The following is a 26,874-nucleotide window of genomic DNA, read 5'->3' on the forward strand; positions in this document are numbered from 1 at the left end:
AGAAGTGACAAGAAGACGAGGAAGAAGACGTAAGAAGATGCTGGATGACCTTGGGGACAGAAGAGGATACTGTCATTTGAAGGAGAAAGCTCTAGATCGCATTAAGTGGAGGAATTGTTTTGAAAGAGACTGTGGACCTGTCGTCTTGACAGATTACTGATGATGATGAGGACAGTTACAAATTAATTTTCAGCACATTATATTCTCGAAAACGGAAAAATATTCGATAACGACAGGTTTATGCTTGACTTCTATTCCTTATTAGACAAGTTCTGTTGTAATTTACACGAATTCATGTACTTTTTTATAAATTGCCTGTAAGAGTTACGAGATTTTTTTTCTTCTGGGCATGACACCGTGTACCAAAGGTTTATTAATGTTTCGGGGAAACCTGGTGACTCCATCTTCAGAATCACTTTTACCTGCAGATCGTAACACTGGTAACCAAAGTATGCGACGTCAGAATCAAAATATTCTGGGAATACAGCACAAAGCTTATGTGGTTCTTTGGGCTGTTCTGGGCGTGTTGGTGGTGGAGGGGAAAATCCCGGTGATTGAGAGTGCAGTTTAGGCCCATCCGTTCGACCCTCACATTGTCTACGGAAACAGACCGACAATGAAAGAAGCGTATCTCAATACACGGGGTCAGTGAGACGCCCGGTCCGCGGTCAGATTGCAGACCCTGTCCCGGCAGTAACTCGGATGTGCCTTTCTGTGTTCATGCAAGAGAATGGTGGCAACACTTGTTCTATAGGTCACGGGGATAACTTGAACTTGGAACATGTACGATCTGCAGGGGCAAGCAGACGCGGTCGGAAAAGATGATTGTAGCTACTTATTCTTACCAACTATACAAATATTAATGTAGATAAGATTTCTTTGTTGACACTTAGGTCATTTCGTAAATATGAAGCGCTCTGGTATCTATGAATCCTGAACACACATCACCACAGGATTTCAAACATGGAGGGGCCTAAGTAATCATGGACACATCTCAAAATCAATAAAACTGCTGATTTTGATACGATTGGGGAAAATACTAACACATGACCGATATTAGAAATGTCAGACAAAGTCTGAGACTTTGGGCCCAACAGGCCCATACATACACACACACGGGGCACGAGGTAGCGTAGTTGAGGCACCATGCTACAAGCCGGAGGTTCTCAGGTTCGATTCCCGATGAGGTAATTCGATTTTTTTCAATTGACCTAATCCTTCCAGCCGCACTATGGCCCTGGGATCGACTCACCCTCTTAACAGAAATGAGTACCAGCAATCTTCCTGGTGGGTAAAGGGCGGCCGGCGTAAGGCTGACAACTTTACCGCCATCTGTGAGCTGATTGTCTACAAAATGTTGGAGCCTCGACGTCTCACAGCCCTATGGGCCTCCACGGCCTGCTACAAGGATAGCTTTACGATTTTTACCTTCTATATGCATACATACATACAGACAACGTTTATTTTCTGCTGGATCGCACTGGATCATCGGTCCGGAACCTCTTGAACTGGAATTCGAGGAAATTCGTTGAGTCCTACCATTAAAAGCTCATTATTTACAAAACTTATTATCTTAGACTGCCGATCACAGTGGCCACGCGGTCTAAGTCATGAACTTTGTTCGCCCGAGGTATGGATGTTTGTTTATGTTTCTTCTGTGTTTGTGTTGTCCTGTGCAGGTATCGGCCTTGCGACGGGCTGATCCCCCGTCCAAGGAGGCCTACCGACTGACTACAAGATTAAGAAACCGAAGTGAAACGAAGCGTTACACGAATTCCCTCTGCTCCAAATGAAGCAACAGGAAATATGAATGAATGAATGAATGAAAATATCAGATTGATGGGGTTCCGTCCATCCAGCTCAGTGGGGATTACTTCTCAATTCTTCCGATTATCTGTGTCGCCCCTTCTGAACCGACACGATACGTTTTATTTCAGATGACCGCTGCATAAGCTTACATACGTACGTAACAAATTCCATTCCGTCACACACCAGTAACACCTTAAACTGTAGTGTGAGGAAGGAAATTTTGAACTGTTTTGATTCTCGAAGAGTAACGTAAAACCTTCAAACGGGAAACAGCATATTGATAACGAAAATAAATACCAACATCTATAAAAGTATGAAGTAATATTATTGTATGGTGCGATAATGTGAGAGCGTAGGCACAAGGTACAGACGCTCCTCACGTTAACTAATCCTAACTAGTTGCCAACTTCACGAACAAGAAACTCTTAAACATATTACAATTTCCGTCCAATATCTGAACACGTACTGTGGATAGGGCATGCGCTGTATGCCATCAGAGCTGAATCCCATGGCCCTGCTGCTCTAGACACTGTCGCGTGATTTATCTGTCGAAATGCTACGAGTTACACGTTGCAACGAATGATCATGTTCGATCCTTGCGTGAAAAGCGATTTTGAAAGAGAATGAGAAGATCGTGACGTAAATCTGAGGATGCAGCAGTCCCAAATAAAAATTATTTAGATACATAATCATAAATAAATAGAGAAAGGTGGACTCGTTATTGTATAAATACAGAAAAAACTAACAGTTTTCACTGAAGCTGAATGAAATCGGTGCTAGGCGACGACATTCCCCTCGAAAATTGCTCGGGGGCACGCGGTAGCGTAGTGGTTAAGGCACTATGCTACAAGTCGGAAGGTCGCGGGTGCAAATACCGATGAGGTCAGTGGATTTTTTTCAGTTGACCTAATCCTTCCGGCCGCACTATGGCCCTGGGGTTCACTCAGCCTCTAAGAGGAATTAAATAATTTTCCTGGGGAGTAAAGCGCGGCCGGCGCGTAAGGCTGACAATTGTCTAGATAATGTGGGACTCTCAACATCTCACGACCCTATGGGCCTTCATGGCCCGTTACAGGGACAGCTTTACTTTACTGAAGCAGCCTCCAGTTTTTGCCTTTCACCTACCTTTTACAAATTTGAATATACCGCAAAAGCTTCCCGTTATGAAAATATAACCGAGCTTGAAAGCTGTTGTTGACACACAGGGCAATATATTGCTGAACCCAAAGGTTTTGTTAAACCCAAGGGTTACAATCTGTTCACTGTTTTGTCTTCTGTGAGCATGATTCAGTTTACTTTCTGCACGAGCAAATTATGAATTGTTCATGGTATTTGAACTCCTAGGTACTGAAAGAAATGTAATTATTTCTTTAAGTGAATGTCCTTCACTGCCTACAAAATTTTCACCAAACATTCAAAGGAGCGTTCCAGAAATTTCTTAAATCAGTTATATATTGCAAGAATTCCCACAGGCCTAAGCTGAAATAACACAACCTATGTTCTGTGGTGATTTTCCGAAACATTTTTCATTTTAGTGAAAAATTTACCAGTGTCTATTAGGCAACGGAGCAAAGCGGAATGCGATATTGTTGGGCCGAAATCATTCGGAAATATAATTTTACAGTAAAGTAAAGGCCGTGGACGCCCATAGGGTTGTAAGATGTTGAGGTTCCCACATTTTCTAGAAAATCGGTTCATAGATGGCGGTAAGTTTGTCAGCCTTACGCGCCGGCCGCCCTTTACCACCAAGAATATTCCTGGTACTCATTTCTGTTGGAGGCTGAGTCGACCCCAGGGCCATAGTTCTGCTGGAAGGATTAGGTAAACAGAAAAAATCCACCTCATCGGGATTCGCTCCTGCGACCTTCCGGCTTGTAGCACAGTGCCTCAAACAACTGCGCTACCGATAATTTTACAGTTCTACTACATTCTGATGGGACGTACTATTTGCAAACGTTTAAACTGGTATTCTGGAGGAATATGGAGTTTTTGTGTCAGAGAGTTGTTGCACATGTAGGGCTTTAATTTAATGTTTTTAAACATATTCTGATTGACATTTGTCCCTTTCGGTTGGCAAACACAGCTGTCTGCTATCAGAGGTACTGCATCAAGTTAACCGTTTCCATTAAGCATATTTCTTGTTCAGAAGCTGGACAGACTTTCATCTGGTCAAGAAACTCCCCACATTATATGGGACAGAACCGTGTTCACAACAGCCCGTCACTGGACCGTATCTCAAGTCAGATCATTGCAATCTATACCCTCAAAGCCTATTTATTTAAGCTCCAACGACATTTTCTTCGAAGTCTTCAGAGGAGAATGTATGTATTTCTGATCTCCAGTTAAGCATAAGAACAACTTCACCTTTAACCATGCCCCCCCCCCATCTCATTCTCCTAACAAAGCTACATATTGCACAAAGCCTTCATTTCATGAATATAAATTACATATAAGCAAATTCAAGTAAAACTTAAACATATTAGTAAATACGTATTTTGTCACGAACCATTTTGTGTTGTGCCACAAACTTAACATCCCAATTTCATTAAAGCAATGTGTCTACTGAGCGAATACAAACCAACTTCAAATGGTGATAATGTATTAACCAGCCATATCAAATTTCCTGATCCTCTACTGTACCAAGCGATAATATATACCTTACCTTTTCATTAATCCGACAGACTAAATTTCCATTGCCTTGAATTCCAAGAACTGCATTCGTGGCATGAATACCACCCACTCGGTCTTGAGAGAAGTGCAACGCATAACGAACCATTCCTTTACACTGAGTGTAGCAGCACGGCATCTGACACAAGCAAACTCGAGGCCGCTCTCAGCTGTTTCTCCTCTACTTGCAGCAACACCAAGCAGAAGTCTTTACTTATCATCCCCCACACAGACTGCATCGAAAGACTACGCTGTGATTTCTTCACGTGCATCGACGGTGTTATCTGGTGTTGGTAAGCAGGCACTCCCGTTTCGTTCCATTTCCGGTATATATCAAAATTAACAGCTTTTCTCTTCCTGTCACCTTTCAAGAAGTTCTAGAGATCACTTCCAGACGTTATTTTACATAGGAACAAGGAACTGACGTAGAGGTTATGTCTGTCCTGCCTGCTACTCACGTCTGAACCGTTAGAAAGAGTTTCAGCCATATTGAACGCTTGCTCTCACAAGCTCATGCATGGGGCCTTTCTTTCCTTCCTTAATCCGTTCCTCTTTACCCTACTCTGTCGAGGTTGCTTTTCATTTTGATCATTTTACAGACGGTAGGACTCCTTGGACGAGCGATGAGCTCTTCGCAAGGCCTCTATCTAAACACAGGGCAACACAAACACAGAATAAACACATATACATACTAAGCATCAATGCCTTGTATGGGATTCCAACCCACGATCCTGGCTTCCGAGCGAGTGAAGACAGTACCGCTCGGCTACCGTGACCGACTAGCTTTTCCACGTATTTAAAATTTTTTTCACAAGTACCGTTGAAATTTGATACAGAAGACTTTCGACAAAAGTTACTGCGCATTTTTGATTTTTAGCCATGTTGATCCATAATAAACCCTTGTTCTCATAAGGTCAATAAATGGGGTCCTTACGTATTCCGTAAGCTGTTAACAGTCACGCACGACTGCCGGAGTCGCGAGACACTAAAACATGGTCATGAGTCCCGCGGAACCAATAATGAATGTGCTGGCGAAGACCAGCAGCAACTTACCCGACCGACATTAAACTGTTTTACAAATTTTGTTAAAATTCGATACGGGGAACTTCTACTAACGTCGGGCAATTCCGAATATCAGCGACACTAATCAGTAATGGAGTCTAGTTCACATACGGCCATAAATAGAATTTTCCATGTATCCCATAAACCGTTTGACAGATTTTGCTGAAATTCTATATGGGAGACTTTCACTAATATTCGATATACAATATTAATCCAAATTTAAGTAAGCTTAATAAAGATTTGAGGTTTTAACTGCGGTGACTATGAAGAATGCTGTCTTCTGGGATGTGGTGTCGTGTAGATCTCGTGTGAATCGAAGTTTCGGAGGAATGTGTCGACTCCATTTCCAGGGTAGAAAAATCCGCGAGCGTGGAACCAACGTGAGCAGGTGGCTGCAGACTGCAGCTTAATAAACTTCACAGAACGTCCCTGGTAATTTTGTGCGCAGGTACTAATTAGCGGAGTAGGACTACAGCCCTTTCGATGCTGTTAACCTTCAAGGAAATATGCGCTTGTGATACTGCGATGGATGATTCTGTGCCGGTGTTTGTCACCACTAATCTATTTTATGGCGGAATTCCATGAAACTCTGTGCTGTGAGAATGTTAGGCCAGTAAAGGCCACTCCAATTCTACAAACACATTTTACGCGTAATTTCCTGGCTCTAGTATTGCTAACAACAGTAAAGCGAACTTCGAAGGTGGGAGCAACATTGCCACCATTACAAAACGTATTAGTACAACCTCTTTATTATATCCGTCACAACACAACCAATATCAAGATCAGACCATTTTCGGCCCTGCTACATGTTTCGGCTATTGATAGCCATCATCAGGCAAACACATGGTTTACACACATATACACACCACTGAACCGCAGCACCAACAAAATTGGATACAATATTATTAAAATTTATAAAACATCTTGACGTAAAAAATACAATAAATCAAGTTATATAAAACAGAAGTATGATATAAAAGAAGAATAAAATTCCTTTGGTGTTTTTTACATCAGTCGTTGATTTGTGATTTGCTTTTTGTTTCGTTCCCACGGACAAGTTGGAATATGCATACTTATGCGTATTTAAATTGTGTATGAGGCTCGTAATGTAGATGTAGTAAAGTAAATTATAATATTAGTCAGTGCCTCATCTCACAAAGTATTGTCCGTACTGTAGGGAATGTAAACAGCGACTCAAACGGATATAATAAAGAGCTTGTATATTGTAACGCAACTGGATGCATGAAATGAAAACATATTAGTCTTAAGATATTTTGTGTGGCAGTACATTATGTATTCAAAAGTATACAACTTTATTTAACGTGAACTTTTCCTAAACATAGGGGCGCAATAAATCTACGTTCGTCTTTCGGTTTGAGAGAATAATCAACCAACTACTGAATGCAGCATGAGGATTTTTATGTAGAAAAAAATCTTAAACCTAAGACTCTTTTTGTGTCAACAGAAATCAGGGCGACGATACTAATTACATAGATTTTATATGGTAAACTGCTACAGTCATTTCACTGTAGTTTATGGTCCTTATGTTTTACCTTTGATGTTAAACATAATGAATATGAAATATTAATTTAGTAAATACATTACAAGAGGGGGCCGAAGACAGCTCATGCCTTGGGCCGCGCGGCCACTGTGATAGGCAGTGGCTTGTGAACTACTTCAGTAAAATGTAAGAAAGGTGAAATTCTCCATGTGTCAAGTACCACGCCATGAACACGTATGGATGAGTGGTTGTATATATCCACGTATTCTTGACCCGGCATTAGTTGGAGTGGTCAGTGTAACGCCCCGGCCGCTTTAACCCTGGGGAAAGAGCCCCCGTTACCACTGAATAGGAGGCTGGGTGGGCCCCAGAGTCGGTCTGGACGACGCGGGGAAGAGAAAATTCTTGACCCTACCGGGACTTGAACTCCAACCCCTTGGTCGTCCAGCCCGCAGCCAGTCGTTATACCGATTGCGCTAGGCCGGCTCTAACTGTTTCAGTTCTGTAGGCTTATTAACCGTTTTGAACATTCAGGTGCAGCTGTAAGAGTTCCTGTAATTGTGTAGCTGGTATTTTTTCCTTGGCACTAGAGCCGCAGTGGGCCTAGGCCTACCTCCATGAACTTCTCCGTTCACTTTGCTTTTTCTAGATCTTACACATTCGGTAGGACTCCTTGGGCGGGTGATCAGTTCGTCGCAAGGCCTCTACCTGTACACAAACAGAAAAACGCACACACACAAACTAAACATCCATGCCCCGAGTGGGATTCGAACCCACGATCCCGGTTTGCAAGCGAGCGAAGACAGTACATGCCTTAGACCGCTCGGCTACCCTGACCGGCAATTGTGTAGCCGTACCAATATAAAATGTATAAGTAATTTAACTTCAAGTACGGCATAGCGCTTTCCTGAAACTGCAACAATAATACCCCTACGGGCTTGTCTATCGGCATTTGGGTGTTGCTGCAATGTCCAGACTGGCTGTAGAATTCCTACACTCAGCCTCCTACATTACAGGTACCAGAGAATCTATCCCCGGAAATAAACGAAACACATACAATAAAGTAAAAATGAATGTTATGCAGAAATAGTTTCTGTTGTATTGCTGTTATAGTGGCGACGTGTTTCTGAATTTCTTCCTTAGCTCGATGGCGGAACACAATAAACTTGGCGTTGTGTCGTTTATGCTCTTGAGAAGGGGTGGGTGGGGAACGCAACAACACTGCAGGTACTCATGCCAGGGTTACACAACTACCCGACCGTACGCCTCAGGCTGCACTCTTTAAGCACTTCTTCGTAACGGCTTAGGTTAACAATGCACGTATGTTGGTATGTACAAGCATGCACATGCACACATAGCTGAACACATACATTCATTTCTTCGTCCGTAACGGATGAGAAATTAAGGCCGATCTGTGGAAAAAAAATCTTTGAGTTTACTGGTTCATGTTCTCTCCCTATAACTAACCAACTCCATGGAGCCGAGTCCTTCTTGAGAAGCCACCAGTCGTCCAGCTCAAGAATTCCTCAACATTTTATGGAAACCGAAGGTTCATTACCGTGTTCACAAGAGCCCGCCAATGGTCCCCATCCTGAGTTAGATGAATCCAATCTCTACGATCCAGCTTAACATTACCTTCGACCTACGTCCAGATCTTTCTGGTCGTCTCTTCTGGCTCTCCTAGCAAAAACCCTGTATCGATTCCCCCTCTCTCTCTGTGCATGCTATACGTCCTGCCCATCACATTGTCCTTTATATGATCATTCTAACTGTATCTGGCGGGAATGTAAGGTATGAAGCTCCTCACTATGCAATTTTTTTCCGACGTCTTATTATTTCATCCCTCTTCAGTCCAAATATTCTCCTCAGCACCCTGTTCCCAAACATCCTCAGTTTATGCTCCGTCCTTCTCTGTTTTGATTCCCCCACAGATGTTGGTATCTTCTATACGTACCGCATAAGACACAGTATGACCATTTTACGTCTTTTATCTGGTGTGGATCGACTACAACAGGTACGTGGGCACTGATTCTCTTCCAGAAAATATATGGTGCGTAAGAGTTGTGTTTAATCGTCAACTGAGCCAACAATTTTTGACGCTTACATATACGTTCATATATAAACCACCTAGAAGTAGAATTCGAAATTTCTACGCTGCTGGCACAAAATCCCGTCACTGGATGCAATTCTGAGCCAATTAAATGCAGCACACATCTCCTCAGCCAAACCCGACAAGGTCTATATCAATATTATCTTTCTAAGGCTTCCTCCGTTTCAACGAATTTAATAAAATATTTTCATGTATACTAATTTTAAGTCACTTCAAAATTCTCCCGGGAGATCATTTGAGAGATTGCCGCAAATCGTTCGGCAAGTCTAGCGGAAGGGAGACAAGTTCCTAGCGTCAACTCTTCTCGAGCATATTCGGACCCGTGACGCAATTAACCAACAAATAATAATAATAAATAAAAATCCGGTTCATATCAGATACCGAAACTAGTCTCTGTTGCTAAGCGCGCATTCCTGCCACCTCCTTTAAAATGTTCAAATCCACGGCCTTCATCGTCCTTTTCGAAAACAAAACAAACTTGAAAACCGAAACCACAAACTTTAAACCCCGTCTTCTGTACCACGGCTTCTATGGGAGTTTCGAGGCGAATGCCCAAGCCTAACACCGATATCATCCCATTTCTCTTCAGCAAGCACTCGCTGTTTGGATTGGGCTTCTTTTTGTCCAAAAACGACACTGTATGTCCAAATTTATTCATGATTGTATGAATAGTTTCTTCTTCGATTTAGAAATGTAACTCCTTGAAATTTAGTTCGGAATTTTCTACCTACTTTTCTTACACAACCACTTTTCAGGTAGATATCATACATAAACACTGGTTCTTCCAGTACGTAACTAACATGTGGCATTTGGACGCAGGAAATAAACACGATTGAGTCATGACTCCTTATCGCATAGGTCAAACACAGTAGCAGTAGCAATATGGGGCTCGGGATTTATGAGTGGGCCGCCACATAAAGCATAAGCTAGCCTTCATGAAACGTCCAACGATTTATTGGGGTGATAATGATGGGAAATTGTACATAAATTGTTAGTGTGTCGACCACGCCACGAATCCGAAATGTTCGTGAACCGATCTGCCGCGAATAGCTGTGTGTGGAAGCTCCTCCTGAACACCAGGAGAATTTGTCTCTCTAATAACCTCCTTGTTAAAACTCCATACAGCCCCTACACTCCCGAAACTTTACTTTCAACATGACTAGATTTTCGCTTGATGTCTTTCCATCGATTTCCGTAGCGAGTAATGTGCTGTTTCCCATTTCTGTCACGTTGGCCACGGTATCCATTATTAAGCCCCACAATGTGATTGCCATAATAATGCTACGAGAAGCACATTGAAGAAAAAATCACTAAGATTGTCGTTATATAATAATTTTCATTTTTTACCTCATCTCCCTTGGATTCTAATAGCTCTTCTTTTTTTCTTCTTCAAAATCCAATTTCTGTTTCTTCCTCAAAAGTACGTAACAGTCTTTCTCATTTCTACCGTCCAAGCCACAAGCACAGTCCACTGTTACCACAACGACTTTATAGGCCGACATTAGAACAATAATATAAACTCTGAAGATACTACTCGTCCTGTAATTATCTCCATTCATATTTTCTCCCTTGTTTTCAAATAGTTTATTATCCGTGATATTGTTTAAAATGACTCATATTTTTATTCCAACATTATTACCATAATAATCTTAAAAAATCGGAAATTTTAATCATAATTACAGTGACTGACTTATCTGTGAAAAACATAGCATGCTCCACAAAAAATATTTCCTACTGACATCTGTCGTAAAGAGCACAAAATTCTCATATCGCCCCGTGAAAAAGTGACTGTTGATAATGAACACGGTAGAGTTTACAACGAACTGCAGACGCCGTGCCCACAGCCGTATGAAGCGTCATGCCTCAGAAGTCTCAGTTTAACGTCCCACACTAATGGCGATAAAGTAACGGCTACGATGAATTCTTAAAACAGTTCTTATTTACTGTAAATAACCAACATATATGGATACGTATGTAAGATTTGAGGCTTTCACGGCGGTGACTATGAAGAAAGCAGTCTTTTGGGATTTGGCACCATGTATATGTGGTGTTAACCGACGTTTCGGAGGAACGTCGGTTAACACCACATATACACGGTGCCAAATCCCAGAAGACTGCTTTCTTCATATATGGATACGTTCATGTTTGCTATTTCTTTCTATAGCTAAGCACCTAGTATAGTGCATCCCTTAGAGACTGATATTTGCTGTTTATATCTACATTTAAATATGCATTACGGAGAATAATATAAGTTTTTGTTGCCATAGATAAATAACAAACATAGAGTTTGATGTTTGCTTCTGTAATTCAGCATCTGGTAAACTTACGTCTTTTTTCATGATTTTTAGTTTGCCATTTATTTAGGCCCAAGTAAGTAAATATTTAGTAGATCCGGGTTCGATTCCCGGCGCTACAAGATTTTTTCTGAGAAATAGTGGGCCTGGAACGGGGTGCACTCAGCCTCGTGATGATAATTGAGGAGCTACTTCAAGGAAATAGCGACTCCGGTCTAGAAAACCGAAATTAACGGCTCACCACGCGACACCCTCTATCCGCAAAAGTTGGCACTAAACTTCGCCGACAAGCTGCGGTTGCTCGGTCGGTATAGTTCGCTTGCGGACTAAAATCACGGAGTTTGTTTTTTTGTTTGTTGTGAGATTAATGTATGCTGTATGTTTCAATGACTAAGATCATCTTCAGTTTATTTTTGTAGGTACCTATACAAATGACAACACACACAGACATCTCTGCCTCAAGTGGAAGTCGAACCCACGCGGCCGCGCCATAGCTCAAGCGGTTAGTCGCTGGCTTCCCACCGCGGCGGCCCGGGTTCGATCCCGGGTCTGGTCAAGTGGGATTTGTGGTGGGCAAAGTGGCCCTTGGGCGGGTTTTCTCCAAGTACTTCGGTTTCCCTTCCCAATTTTCATTCTACCAAATTCTCTATCATCATATTCACCCGGGGCAGGCTACAGTAGGCCAATCAGTGGCCGCCGTGGACCCAGTTGAACTCCACCCTCCCACTAAGCGAATTAAAAAAAAGTCGAACCCACGATTCCAGCGTTCGAGCGAGCGAAGACAGTTTATGCCTTAGACCGCGCGGTCACCACCAGAGGCTTCATCAGCATTAATTCGAAACACTGTACATATTCGCAATAAGTGCTGTCCATATAAGGATCTTATATCTTCAAATTAAAGTTAAAGATATAAATTTTAGTAATTAGAAGTTAATTACATAGAGATTTATTGTTTTTTTTCCTTGGCGCTACAGCCCCAGTGGGCCTAGGCCTACCTCCATGAACTCCTCCGTTCACTAGAGATTTATTACTGGTGGTTTAATTAAGTAAGTTGTAGTTGTGAGGAGCAGTGTGTTTGTATGTGTAGGGCGTCGAATGTTTATGTGGTGCTCCAGTTTGTCGTGTGGAGTGCGCTATGGGAGACTGCTATGGTTTTAAACACACTTCTCCTCACAACTGGAACTTAATTAAACCACTAGTAATAAATCTCGACGTAATTACATTTCAATTAACTAAAATTGTTACTTCTGACTATAACTTTAAAATATAAAATCCTCATACAGACACAGAGTACATATTGCGAATATGTTTAGTGTTTCCAGCTAATGTTCATGAAACCTCTGATGATGTCCAAGACTGGATGTAACATGTAAGGTAATTTGTGTATTCACAATAAGCTAGTCACAACTGAAGGAACAAGATGGATGTACTTAAGATACCTATATGATTAGCATCAGTAACATAATCTGACCAGCAACAGAGCGTCCGCGGGATTCTATAGCATTAAACGGCTCAAGAATGCAAGTCTTTGTGAGGACATCGAAACGATATTATAAATGTTGGATCTGACGTTATTAGAGCGGTGACTGAAATGTTCTATATTCTGGGATAAGACAGAACTCTTCATTGCTACTATACGCTTAAAGGCTGGTGGCCAGCGGGCTGCATTCTATCCACGAAAGTACTTTTATCTTTGTCCTACAAGTAGAGGTAAAATTATTCATGCAATTAATTAAGCACCATGCCATGAATTATAAAATATGGCTTTCAGACGTGATAATAAGCCTAACAGCTATGTTTGTAGCCCACTGTTTGTCTTTAAGATTATGACGTGGAATACAAAAATAATTTGTTTTATACCGTTGTAAAATATAGTCTCTCATCATCAAGGAAGTAGACAGTGTTACAGAAGCGGACGCTGAGGAGAATATTTGAACCACCGATAGGAAAAGCAACACGGAATCTTGGAAAATGGCTTAGTGAGGAGCTTCATAATTTCTGGTTTTCGCAAAATATGACTGTGACGATGAAGTAAAGACAGAAGGTATGAACAAGACTTATGCAGGGACGAGAAACAAAAGCCTGTAACAACTTTCATTCTGAAAATCTGGAGACGAGAGAGCACTCGGGAGATCTAAACGTTGATGATATTAACAAGGATTGTAAGGAAATAGGATCTGAATATATGGACTGATTTAAATGGTTCAGGACAGGATCCAGTGGGTACATGGTAATGACTCTTTGTCTTCCATGCGAGGCTCTGCATTTCCTGGCTCCATTAGCGATGTCATTTTCTCAAAACGGACTGTGCAGATACGGCACCCATTGTTGTACTACATGACCTGTGTATCAGAGAAGTGTGAGACAGTGCAGTAGAAGGCACGCAGTTGAGAAGCCCTGCAGGCGACCCGCACACGTGTGCACACAAGACCTTTGCATTTTCATGCCTCATGCGCGCTCTAAATCCCAGCCTGAAGTTATTATATTGCGCTGTATAAAAATTGTTCCCAAGTACAGGTAATAATTGTTAGGCACAGCGTGGGGCGCTGACCCCACGGGGAGGCGGTTGCCATTTCTCGGCCTCTATCGGGCGTGAGGTCTAGCCCCATACCAACTTTGCGGAGTCTGACAATGTATTCTTGCTCCTGCTTTCACCTGATATAGTGTATATTTAATGGAATATAGGTATGAGATCCCGTATGCTTTGATAGGCAGTAACAACGATTAGGAGAAACCTGCTGCCTACATATTATACGGTGAAGATGGAGGCAAAAGTTTCTCCGAAACGTTGGTATCAATTTAACATGCATTTTGTCTTCTCGTCTGTTGTCAAAAAACATAAAAATAGCTTCATAACTTGTACTCTTCTCCAAGTATAATTAGAATGATCAAGTCAAGGAGGATGAGGTGGGCAGGTCATGTAGCACGAATGGGGGAGACGAGGAATGCGTGTAGGATATTGGTGGGAAAGCCAGAAGGAAAGAGACCACAGGGAAGACCAAGGCGTATGTGGGTGGACAATATTAGAATGGATCTTAGAGAGATAGGATGGGATGGTATGGATTGGATAGATCTGGCTCAGGATAGGGACCAGTGGAGGGCTCTTGTGAACACGGAAATGAACCTTCGGGTTCCATAAAATGCTGGGAAGCTCTTGAGTAGCTGCAGAATTGGCGGCTCCTCCAGAAGGGCTCAGCTCCATGAGTGAGTAAGTAAGTAAGTAAGTAAGTAAGTAAGTAAGTAAGTAAGTAAGTAAGTACACTGCATCATATCTCGAATGGCCGCATTCTACATGTTCGAGACTCTGAGCAACTAAGAATCTCACAAGTGAAAAATACCAAAGTTGTATACAGTTTTTAATAAAATATGCACAGAATATTGTTGAGGGTAATTAAATAAAAAAGGATGGCCTAAACTGGACATGGAGGGATGAGAAATTATTATTATTAAATAAGTAAATCAATCGCTGTAACAGGTCATGAAGGCCCATAGGGTTGTGAGACGTCGAGACTCCCACATTTTCTAGGCAATCGGCTCACAGATAGCGATAAGGTTGTCAGCCATAAGCGCCGGCCGCCCTTTACTCCCCAGGGAGATTCCTGGTACTCGTTTCGGTTATAGGCTGAGTCGACTCCAGGGCCATAATGCGGCTGGGAGGATTAGGTCAATTGAAAAAGAATCCAATGACCTCATCGGGAATCGAACCCGCGACCTAACGGCTTGTAGCACAGTGCCTAACCCAACTTATCATTTATGGTGGTGGTGATGGTGGTAGTAGTAGTAGTAGTAGTAGTAGTAAAATGGATCCTAAATACAATGTTTAAATATAGACCGGCTAATAATACGGTCCAATGCCAGATTTTGCGAACACAATGATTAATTTTAAGATTCTGCAGGGACAAAGAATTTTTGTGACTAGCTAAGAAAGTATTAACTTTGCAAGAAACATTCTTGAAGGTGCAGTTAGTTAGTACACTAATACGTATCCTGTGTTCCTACGTTATTCAACAACGCTGTTTCAACAACTTCGTCTACGTCTACCGATTATACAACGAAGTGTTACTTCAACCAATAAACCCGTAATGTGGCAGACTTAGTAAGCTGAAACCTACGTCAGACGTTCTGAAACTTTGTGACATCCTGACCCCCGAAAATAATATATAATTTTACTACGGGATTCGTATGAGGTATGGCGACAGCAACAGTCAAAATGTCTTTACTATATGCGTACACCACAGAAAGGTAGTACTTTGCATGAAAATGTTGTAACTTATCTTCAGCCTTCCACCAGACTTCCGCTGTGTCTTTGAAGATCTGTAGATCTTAGTTTAAGTTTCTGGTACAGTCAGTACATTTAAGCCAAAAGATTGTGCTAACATATGCCTACTGTGAAAAATGTAAGGAACTCCAATATCTGAATCCCTTTACCAGACACGATGGTTTTAAAATCCTGTAAGTACAGCAAATAACCCCTTCGCTGCTGGGGTAATTTCCTTATCGTAGCGTTCAGTGACTTCCGGCTCGTCCAACAAAGAACTTGTCAACTGCTCCCTCTATCTCAAGGAAACACACAACGTTTCGGGTGGGGAGGAACCCCCATAAACGAATGTATGTTATGCCTGAAATACAAGAAATGGCAGCCAGAGAAATTATTATCTAGACTAGTTAGTATCTCAGACTACTGTATAGGGTCGGATAACGGGATTGGTGGATAATATGTAAAAGTTCGTGACGATGGTACATTAGTACAAATATTAAGTTTTTGGACATTATCCGTCGTCTTGTCTTCATCTAAAAACCGTCATGTTTATTTTTCAAAACACAGTGTTTCGGAGGTAAGACGATGGATAACATCTAAAAACTTAATATTTGTAATAGGACTGGTGAATAATGAATTGGGAATGGTGTAGAAAGAAGCGATACTCGTTTAATCTAGGTAAAGCACGACATTTGCATGAAGGCACTGACAAAAACCACGAAAAATCTCAGTTAGGTTAGCCCTGTCCCATCCAAGGTTCGTACCGAGAGCCTCCTGAGCACTTTAAGCCTCTCGATAAATTCAGTTTGCATTTATATGACTCTACATAGCCATTGTATTATACGAATGTATCAGTTTTAGCAAAAGCGATGTGTAACATTTGTTTGAAACCTTTTAGTACTGTCCACATTGAAGTATACACTTCCACTGTGACTTTTAGACAGTGCGCTGCAGCCGGGCGAATCAGATGTAAGGAATGTGACCTCCCTGTTTCACCAGAACAGCAACAGTTGGCTTCAGAGACGGCGTCGGGGCTTACTGATATAGGCCCGCTAAATGTCTACGGTTGAATGTACACGAAGAAGGAAATTATTTCAAAGGGAATTCAGACACAGTTCACTAAGTCCTGAACCAAACCGGCGCATGTTCATTCTCAATTCATCACGAGTCTGACACACGTCATTTTGCATTCATCTTCGAAACTCGCGGCATTGCTACTCGAACGAAGAGGTGAACTTTTATATTAGCTTGGTCAATAAAAAAATACATATGAAATATGAACGTACACAAAATTAGTGTGTTATCTGTGTAAGATTTGAGGCTTTCACGGCGGTGACTATGAAGAAAGCAGTCTTCTGGAATTTGGCACCGTGTATATGTGGTGTTAACCGACGTTTCGGAGGAACGTATCGCCTCCATCTTCAGGGTAGAAGAAAAAATATATAAGAAATCTGCAAGCAAAGAGACCGTGAGAACCGGAAAAATTTTCCACACAGTCTGCTTTTACCGGTTCTCACGGTCTCTTTGCTTGCAGATTTCTTATATATTTTTTCTTCTACCCTGAAGATGGAGGCGATACGTTCCTCCGAAACGTCGGTTAACACCACATATACACGGTGCCAAATCCCAGAAGACTGCTTTCTTCATAGTGTGTTATCTGTTCTACAAAGAGTAGTCTCTTTCTTTAAGGGGAGAACACAGATTGACATGACGGAAAATGTCAAGGAGTGCAGTTAGGCCTACGAAACAGAAGGTAACATAAGCTGTAAATGACATGTGAAGAGCTTCATATTTTTAGTGTTTAGCCAGTGTTATCAATAGGTATGCTAAAAGTAAGACATTTAGCACGCATGAAGCAAAATCGAAAATACACACAAAATAATGTGAGATTAATAATAAAATGGTTCATACAGAATAGGATGTTAAGCAAATAGTGGACTTTCATCAGCACGTCATAAGTCTCCAGTTCCATACAAACAGAGAGTTTATTCGTCAACTGGGTAACTGTCATCTTTCGAAAAACTCCGTCCCATGGAATTAGATAGGAAAACTAAATTTCAAGACTCAGTGTTCAAAGCAAAATCGTAATATTTGGTAAACTACGGTTTGCATGGCCAACCCAATTGCGGGTGCGTTGCTGTCGCCCCTGTTGGCATTCCTGGCGACTAGCAAACGTTAATTTCTTTGAAAAGTAATTACTCATCTCGATACGTCACTTCAAGTTATAATTTTACTAACCAATAACAGAACAGCTGAGCTGAAGTTATAATGAGTTTGACTTGCCATAAAAATTATGTGTTGTTTTGGGTTTAAACTTGGTCCGTCATTGTGAGGTAAGAACAGAATGTCGGTGCTGAAAGGAGGAATGTTTGGACTTCAGAGAGAGTAAGTAAGAGGATGATGGGATGAATTACATAATGACCTTAATAATTTGTGCTCTTCACTAAATAATAACAGGGTGGTAAAATCAAGGATGAGATGAGAAGGACGCGTAGAACGCATAGGGAGCTGAGAAATGCTTGCAGAATCTCTGTCAGAGCCTGAAATTAAAAGACCACCTGGGCAACTTAGTTAGTTAGTTATTTAGAGAGGGTGGGTTTCCCCATGCACCGCGACCAGTTTGATCTATTGTGCTTCCCTCTATGATATTCTACCAGTCTCTATACCCTACCGATAAATGGTGCGTACCATCAGTCCCGCCGAGCAAGCGAGTTCGGCCACTTGCTTAGCGGTGTCTATAGTGCTTCCCCCATATATCAGAGGCCTTAGAGACTATTGTTGGGCGGGAAACGTCCTGGAATTTGGCTCAGTGATCTCCTTTGGGGATATGAGGTTCTTTTACGTGCCGTAAAGTTACGACACGGGACACACAGCTTAAAGTCCCTCCCGGAGGACTTGTTCCCTGAATTTTTCCGCCCTTAAAAATTCGACGACCTCCGCCGGGTATTTGAACCCGCGTACTACGAGTCATGAGGTGGGAACGTTACCTCTAGACTACGGAGGCCGCTACCTGGGCAACTTAGACATCGAGTGTAGAATGTATTGAACTGGTTCATGATACGAGGTGGTATCGGAGAGTTCCCCACCTACATTATTATTGTATTATTGTTGTAACTGCCTCGGTAAAAGAAGATGAGAGGGGAGGCCAAGGTCACACTTCCGAAAGTCTGTTGCATCAGTCTGCCACATGACACCGCACTGTGAACACGCATTGTTTTTACACGAGTGCTTTTTTGACTTCGTGTTTCGTTTTGTCTGCGATGGATGGGAACGTCGAGCAATGTGTTTGCATCAAGTTTTGCGTGAAACCCGGTAGAACTGCTACCGAAATCCTTGAAATGCTTCGTGAAGCTTTTGGAGAACATTTTTTAAGCAGGACAGACGATTTTGAATGACATTCACGCCTCAAGGCCGGTCGAGTTTCAGTTGAAGATGACAAATGTTCAGGGCCACCAAGCTCCAGCAAATGTTGAAAATTTTCGAGAACTCATCAACGAAGACCGTCGCCGAACAATCCATGAGCACGCAGACACCGTTGGCGTCAGTTATGGAGTTTGCCAGGAGATTTTATCAAAAAATCTGAACATGCGCTGCATTGCTCCTTCAGCATGTCAACGCGCCCTGAAAACCAAAGAGTTTGTGACTAACGACGACACGGTTATCGTTCCCTATCCTCCCTACCTGCCGGACTTAGCCCCTTGTGATTTCGCTTTGTTTTCCAAACTGAAAATGAAACTGACGACGTTTTGAAACAGTGTCTGACATCCAAAGGGAACCGCAAGCGGCACTCGACAGCATTAAGGTAAATAACTTCCACAGAGCTATGAAGCGTGGGGTGTGGGGGGGGGGGAGAAAAAACCGTTGGGATCGCCGTGTACCTTCCCAAGGAGACTATTTTCAAGGAGATGGCAGCCAAAATTGAATAAGTTAAGCCAGCATTTCCTTATTGATCTAGTCCGGAAACTTACCGATAGCACCTCATAAATTCCAGCGACTGGATCTTGTGAACATGGTAATGAACCACCATGTTCATGACAGGAGGACAGACTTTCTGGCCAGCTGAAGGGCCATAAGCTCCTAAAGTAAGTGAAGAGAATATAATTCGTCATCCTTTGACACAATTCAATCTTATTATAACCTCTGCAGCAGCTGCAGTGTCGTTAAATAAACGCATAATTAATTTTCCCTGGCCTCTTCCAGCTGTGTCACCTTTGGGAAAAATCAGAAAGTTTATTAATCCTCCGTTATGTTTTGTATATAAACATGAAAAACTGATCCAAGGAAATATAAACCGAGATGCACAGCAGATTCTAAATAGTTCTGATTATGGTGTATAACACTCAGAATCACTGGGTTTTGGGGCTTTACTCTTAGCTTGGTATTCTTAAAAAGTAGAGAACACAACTTGATCTGTTTCCGCCCTCAGATGAAGGGTCCTTAGTTGGGTCCTTAGAAAGAGATAACCTCAAATCACTGGACAGTTGAGGTTAGCTCTTTCTAAGGGACCAAACCGGGGTGTCTTTCCTCCCTCCTATGGGCGGAAACAGATCTGTTTCCGAAACGTTGTGTTTTCTAGTTTCTAGAATACCGGAAGATGGAAAAAGTCCAAGACCCAGTGATTCTGAGTTTACATAGGCTTGAAAGGAGTGGCAGTTGCAAGCCATGAACATGTACTGAGCTCATGCAATCAGCATAGTTCCGTTTACGTGCTAGTAGATTGCGCCCTGCTGTAATGAGAGAGAAGGGGTCTTACGCACGTTACAGGAACTTATCTCACCTCTTCAGTACAACTACTCGGAGTGATATGACGTCAGGTACACACACCTCTGTGAATGCAATACTGTATCTCAGGCAGCCTTCGTTATCATTTGTCGCGTGGCATATTCTCGCTATGATGAAAGCCTCAAATCTTACATATTCTCGCTAATTTACATTTGATAAATTCGTACCTCTTAATAAGTATACTATGAAACATGAACAGTAAATCAGCCTGTTTAATAAGATATTAAAACAAGATAATTTTATGATGTTTCGTTCGTGTTACCGTGGTTGTCTTATGGTGATATGTTCACGGAAGAAAGAAGAGAAATGAGTTTCCTCAGAGAGGTTTCAGGATACAGGATGGATCATAAACGAATTAAGATATTAAAGAAGAACTGCGAATAACAAATTAAATAACTAACTCCACAGAGCTGATGAGTCTCCTGTAACGGCTGATTGCGCAACTAGTCAAGAATTTCTCAACATTTTATGAAACCCTGAGGTTCATATTTATTGCTAGTGGGGTGGAACTAAGTCCCTTGTAGGGCGGCCACTTCTGGCCTATTGTACCAGCCCCTGATGATAGGTGAGCGTGATTGTGGAGCAATTGGTGGAATGAAGATTGGCAGGGGCAACCGAAGTACTCGGAGAAAACATGCCCCAGCGCCACTTTGTCCACCACAAATCCCACCTGACCAGACCCGGGATCAAACCCGGGCCGTCGCGGTGGGAAGCCAACGACTAACCGCTTGAGCTATGGCGCGGCCCTTAAACCCTGAGGTTCATTACAGTGTTCGCATGAGCCCTCCACTGATCCTTATCCTCAGCCAGATCAATCCAGTCCACACCACCCCATCTTATCTTTCTAAGATCCATTTTAATATCATCTACGCACCTACGTCTTGGTCTTCCTAGCGGCCCTAGCTCTCCCATGAAAATCCTAATGCAATCCTCTTCACCACCATTCGTGCTACAAGCCATGCTCATCTCATATACATCGACTTGGTCATTCTAATTATACTNACGGCCCCTTCTATTCTTGCTCTCCCATGAAAATCCTAATGCAATCCTAATGAATTGGATTGAAATGAAATCCTAATTCGTGCTACAGGCCATGCTCATCTCATATACATCGACTTGGTCATTCTAATTATACTGTATATAACAACAAGTTATGAAGCTCTTCATTGTGCAGTTTTCTCCAGCCTCTTTTCACCTCATTCCCCTTCGGCCCAAATATTCTCCTCCGAACCGTATTCGCAAACACTCCCAGTCTTTATCCTCCCTTGATGCGAGAGACCAAGTTTCACGCTGATACAGAACCACAGGCAAAATTATATTTTTATATTCTAATTTCTATGTTTTTAGACAGCAGACGAGAAGACAGAAGGTTATGGTATGAATGGTAGCAAGCATTACCCAAATTGAGTCTCATCTTAATTTCCTCCTGAATCAAATTTCGATTTGTTACTATCGTTCCCAAATATCTGAACTGTGACACATTTTCAAAGGATCTATTAGCTATCTTTACGTTACGATTTTGCCTTCATTCTGGTGACGGGACAGAAACATGTACTTAGCTTGCGCTGCGTCAATTAAAGTTTATTTTTCTGTATTGAATCTTTACTGTATCGTCCAGTAGATTCACATCATCAACACAGACCAGCAGCTGATGTGTCCCATTTAATTTCAGCCCCGCCTTGTTTTCCTGCACTTTCCTAATGGCATATTCTACAGAAAGATTGAAAAGCAGTGGCGTTAAAGCATCTCCTTATTTTAGACCATTCTGGATAGTAAATGTATCAAGACACCTTTTTTTCCTATACCGACTTTACTAAGATTTAATTTAAGCACAGATAACTATCTGTTGATCGAAAGAAACTGCTGGAAATTTGATGATGATGTATGAGAAACCAAATATACCGAAGTTGTTTTAGCAATGTATATGGGCTGTACAGGGGGGGGAGGTCTGAACGCCTGTCGCAGATCACCAAGACAATGCAGCGAAAAAGAAAACTCTCCTCGTGCGACAACTCTTGGAGCGCACCATGAGATCTGCAGCGTAATCGACAAACCCAAAGGCAACAAATCATAAGCAAAACCCATCCAGATCACAGCTACGCACGTTTTCCTTCCACCTGCGCAAAACTGATTAAGTTCCTTTTCGGAAATACAGCAAACTTGAGATTTGAAAATAGAAACTTCAAACCCCATCTTCTCTGGGGGGCCACTACGGAAGTTCAAGAAGAATCTTCAAGCCAAAAACGAATTTCATCCAATCTCTCTTCACTCACAGGTCTTTCCTATTTGGAACTGTACAATCCTGTAAGTTTTGGCCCTCATAACCGGAATAAGCCAAGAGTTACATCCGTGCTATTGCTGATGACGTCCACAGTGGTGTCTACTTGATTACAATACCATGTAATTTCGTGGGTGTTACCGTCATTTCGAAAGGAACTTCATCTTCCCTGAAGATGGAAACAGTAGATTGATCTCCAACGCTGACAATCACCTACCAGGCGACATGGTATCTTAATCCACAATCGAAATCTTCAGCATCGCGAGAACCTCAGATCTGATGACGATGATGGTTTCATTTCACAACAAAAAATCTCAGATTTGATGACGATCACTTACCAACTGTCAGCGAGTGCTCGCTAAACAGAAATTGAAGGCAAAACCAAGAAGTCGCAGGAACGAATAAACCAAAACAAGTGTAAAAACAAAAAACGAAAAGAAAGGGTATTTAGAAGCAGTGTGACGGAAAAATTTTACCAATAAAAACAATCTAACCGGAAACTGAAAAAATCATATGAAGTATTTTATTGTTTGTAACTATATGATTCATTTTGTACAGCTCAGCTTCGCAATCGCCATTTTATTCGTGGATGGAGTAAAACAACATTATCATCTCATCACACGTTCTATGGTTGAACTACACTTATTTAGAACTAGGTTGAAATGTCTAAGGATAGGGCCAAGTTTTGAACTTTTGTGAACATGGTAATGATTCTTTTGAGTTCTTTCAAAGCTGGGAACTTCTTGACGAGCTGAGTATACGTTTGTCAAGGAAAAATATGCACAATGGATTTATTTCGTTGGTTGCTTAATACTTTTGAAGCCAGAAACGAATCTAAACAGACTTGCGTCCTCACATGTCAGCTTGCTTACTGTCCCAGAAACCACGTCTATGAAACTAAGCATCCATAAGGGCAAATACATATGAGTGGAACTGATTCTTGTCCATTCGAGTCAAATGCTTCATTCACGACAACTAATGTGGTCCATGTGACGTAGAGCAATATCTCTGGTATAATTGTCCTCACTGGGACATCCTACATACACACCTGCTACAGATCAGACCTCTCATATCCGGCACCCGTGGGATCAGACCGGAGCTGGACCTGAGAATTCTACGAACCACAGTTGGTCAACATATTACGGCAGCGAAACACCTGAATAAGCCATTGCAACGTAATGTTACAGGACTGTTAGAGAATTTTAAGGTATGGGCGCAACGATATAGGCATATTGGGCCTTCAAGCCTTACCAACACCAACACTGCCTGCCCGTCTCTTTGAACTCATATTTAAGGGCTGTCCGGCAAACTATACTCGTGTCGGAGTAAGGGTGACGCCGGAGCAAGGGTGCTTCCGGAGTAAGGGTGGTGCCGGAGTATGGGTGGTACCGAAGTAATGGTGGTGCCGGAGTGAGGATGGTGCAGAAGCAAGGGTGGTGCAGAAGCAAGGGTCATCTCATCCTCCTTGTGGTGCCGGGTCATGGAGTGCCAGATTTGAGAGGCCCGATCTTTACTGGCTTTGAAATCAGGCCTATCCTGCTGTTGTAAATTGGGAAGGTTCATTTCTGTCGACACACAAGCCCGGTTCGTTTCATGTAACTAATACTGGTCTCTCCGGTAGTCATATAAAATTTCCTTCACAAAATTTTAATACATAAATAATTACTGACCATCTAGTAAACCCTATAAAGCATAGTCTTTAACCATATATGTCTCCTCGTCTTTCAATAAAAATCTCTGTATTTTATCCACAGAGGTCATCGATTGGTGTCATATGATTCTTACAATAAACAGCGATTATTTTCCTAAACAGCATTAACCAGTTGCCTTTATAATATAGATATATTCGTGATGTGTTTCCTGCAAGATGAACCGAATTTTTAAATATAGAATGTTCAAATGACACGGAAACGTGCAACGAGCGGTGGCGCGGCGGTAGTTTACCGCGTGCCCGTGGGTGAAACAGCCGAAGAATCTTCCGTCCATGCATCGCTACTCTGTCTAAACAGAAGTTCATTATTGTACTGAACTCACTGCTGTAAAAAGAATATACAAACTTAACAACATTTTATACTAACTAATACAAGTGACTCTCTTCCTTCCCTCTGGCATGCCTCGCGAAGTTTAGAGCACATTCTGAAGATTTGCAGTGAATAATTTTGCTATGCACTTACAGTACTCACCACCAGTACCTTAATATCGTGAATGGTTTGCGACAACCTGTTGCAGGAACCAATTCCTACCGCATAATCTGATGGTTTAAGTGCGTGTACATATGCTATTTTACATGGAAAAATGTAAGCAGTCTTGTAGGCCACGCCATAGCTCAGTCGGTTAGTCACTGGCTTCCCACCGCGGCTACCCAAGTTCGAGCCCGGGTCTGATTATGTGCGATTTTTGGTCGAAAAAGTGGCGCTGGAGCAGGTTTTCTCAGAGTATTTTGGTTTCCCCTGCCAATCTTCATTCCACCAATTGCTCCACAATCACCACCATCTGTTATTTGAGGCTGGTACAACAGGCCAATAGCGGCCGCAGTACGAAGTGGACTCAGTCTCACCCCACCAATAATAATAATAATAATAATAATAATAATAATAATAAGCAGTATTGTAGCTATGAATACAGATTCAAGATCTTGTACCAAGAGTCTGAATAGGTTGCAAGTGCTGATCCAGGCCTGGATATTTTGAACCCTTCTTTCAGTTAGCACGTTCTTTTTGGATTGCTCCCTTCTGTCTGAAGTGAACCGTGATCTGTCACTTTTGCCGAGTTTCGATACACAAGACTTTGTTGGATCCCGTTCTTCTGAATATTCACGAAAAAACGTCCGAATTCATCTCTGTAACTTTCTTTCTTATGAAAGGTTTGGCTATAAAAAACTGCTGCTGAATCGTACACCTCATTCCAAAAGCAACGAATTATGTACTTACTTACGGAGCTGAGCCCTTCTTGACGAGAAGTCAAATCTGCATCTACTCAAGAATTTCCCAGCATTTTATGGAACCCGAAGGTTTATTACCGTGTTCACAAGAGCCCTCCACTGGTCCATATCCTGAGCCAGATCAACCCAATCCATACCATCCCATGCTATCTCTCTAAGATCAATTTTAATATTGTCCACACACCTACGCCTTGGTCTTCCCAGTGGTCTCCTTCCTTCTGGTTTTCACACCAATACCCTATATGCATTCCTCGTCTCCCCATTCGTGTTACATGCCCTGCCCATCTCATCCTCCTTGACTTGATCATTCTAATTATATTTGGAGAAGAGTACAAGTTATGAAGCTCCTCATTATGCAGTTTTCTCCAACTGTTACTTCATCTCTCTTCGGTCCAAATATTCTCAACACTCTGTTCTCAAACACCCTCAGTCTATGTTCCTTAATGTNGTTATTTGAGGCTGGTACAACAGGCCAATAGTGGCCGCAGTACGAAGTGGACTCAGTCTCACCCCACCAATAATAATAATAATAATAATAATAATAATAATAATAATAATAATAATAATAAGCAGTATTGTAGCTATGAATACAGATTCAAGATCTTGTACCAAGAGTCTGAATAGGTTGCAAGTGCTGATCCAGGCCTGGATATTTTGAACCCTTCTTTCAGTTAGCACGTTCTTTTTGGATTGCTCCCTTCTGTCTGAAGTGAACCGTGATCTGTCACTTTTGCCGAGTTTCGATACACAAGACTTTGTTGGATCCCGTTCTTCTGAATATTCACGAAAAAACGTCCGAATTCATCTCTGTAACTTTCTTTCTTATGAAAGGTTTGGCTATAAAAAACTGCTGCTGAATCGTACACCTCATTCCAAAAGCAACGAATTATGTACTTACTTACGGAGCTGAGCCCTTCTTGACGAGAAGTCAAATCTGCATCTACTCAAGAATTTCCCAGCATTTTATGGAACCCGAAGGTTTATTACCGTGTTCACAAGAGCCCTCCACTGGTCCATATCCTGAGCCAGATCAACCCAATCCATACCATCCCATGCTATCTCTCTAAGATCAATTTTAATATTGTCCACACACCTACGCCTTGGTCTTCCCAGTGGTCTCCTTCCTTCTGGTTTTCACACCAATACCCTATATGCATTCCTCGTCTCCCCAT

The 26,874-nt window shown here is 42.0% G+C and overlaps 1 protein-coding gene across 2 annotated transcripts in view; it reads right to left on the reverse strand.

Moving 5' to 3' along the window:
- The window catches only part of LOC111875006, a 95,963-nt gene that overhangs the window by 63,463 nt on the left and 5,626 nt on the right, over nucleotides 1–26,874 (reverse strand). The window contains exon 1 of one of the 2 annotated variants that reach the window (XM_033755678.1): nucleotides 4,472–4,552. The exons of the other annotated variant lie outside the window; for it this stretch is intronic. The gene's annotated coding sequence lies outside the window, so the exon portion shown is untranslated. Of the gene's footprint in view, nucleotides 1–4,471; nucleotides 4,553–26,874 lie in introns of those variants that run through there. 2 annotated transcript variants of the gene reach the window in all.

This window comes from Cryptotermes secundus, unplaced genomic scaffold (assembly GCF_002891405.2).
Source record: "Cryptotermes secundus unplaced genomic scaffold, Csec_1.0 scaffold973, whole genome shotgun sequence".
Lineage (NCBI taxonomy): Eukaryota > Metazoa > Arthropoda > Insecta > Blattodea > Kalotermitidae > Cryptotermes > Cryptotermes secundus.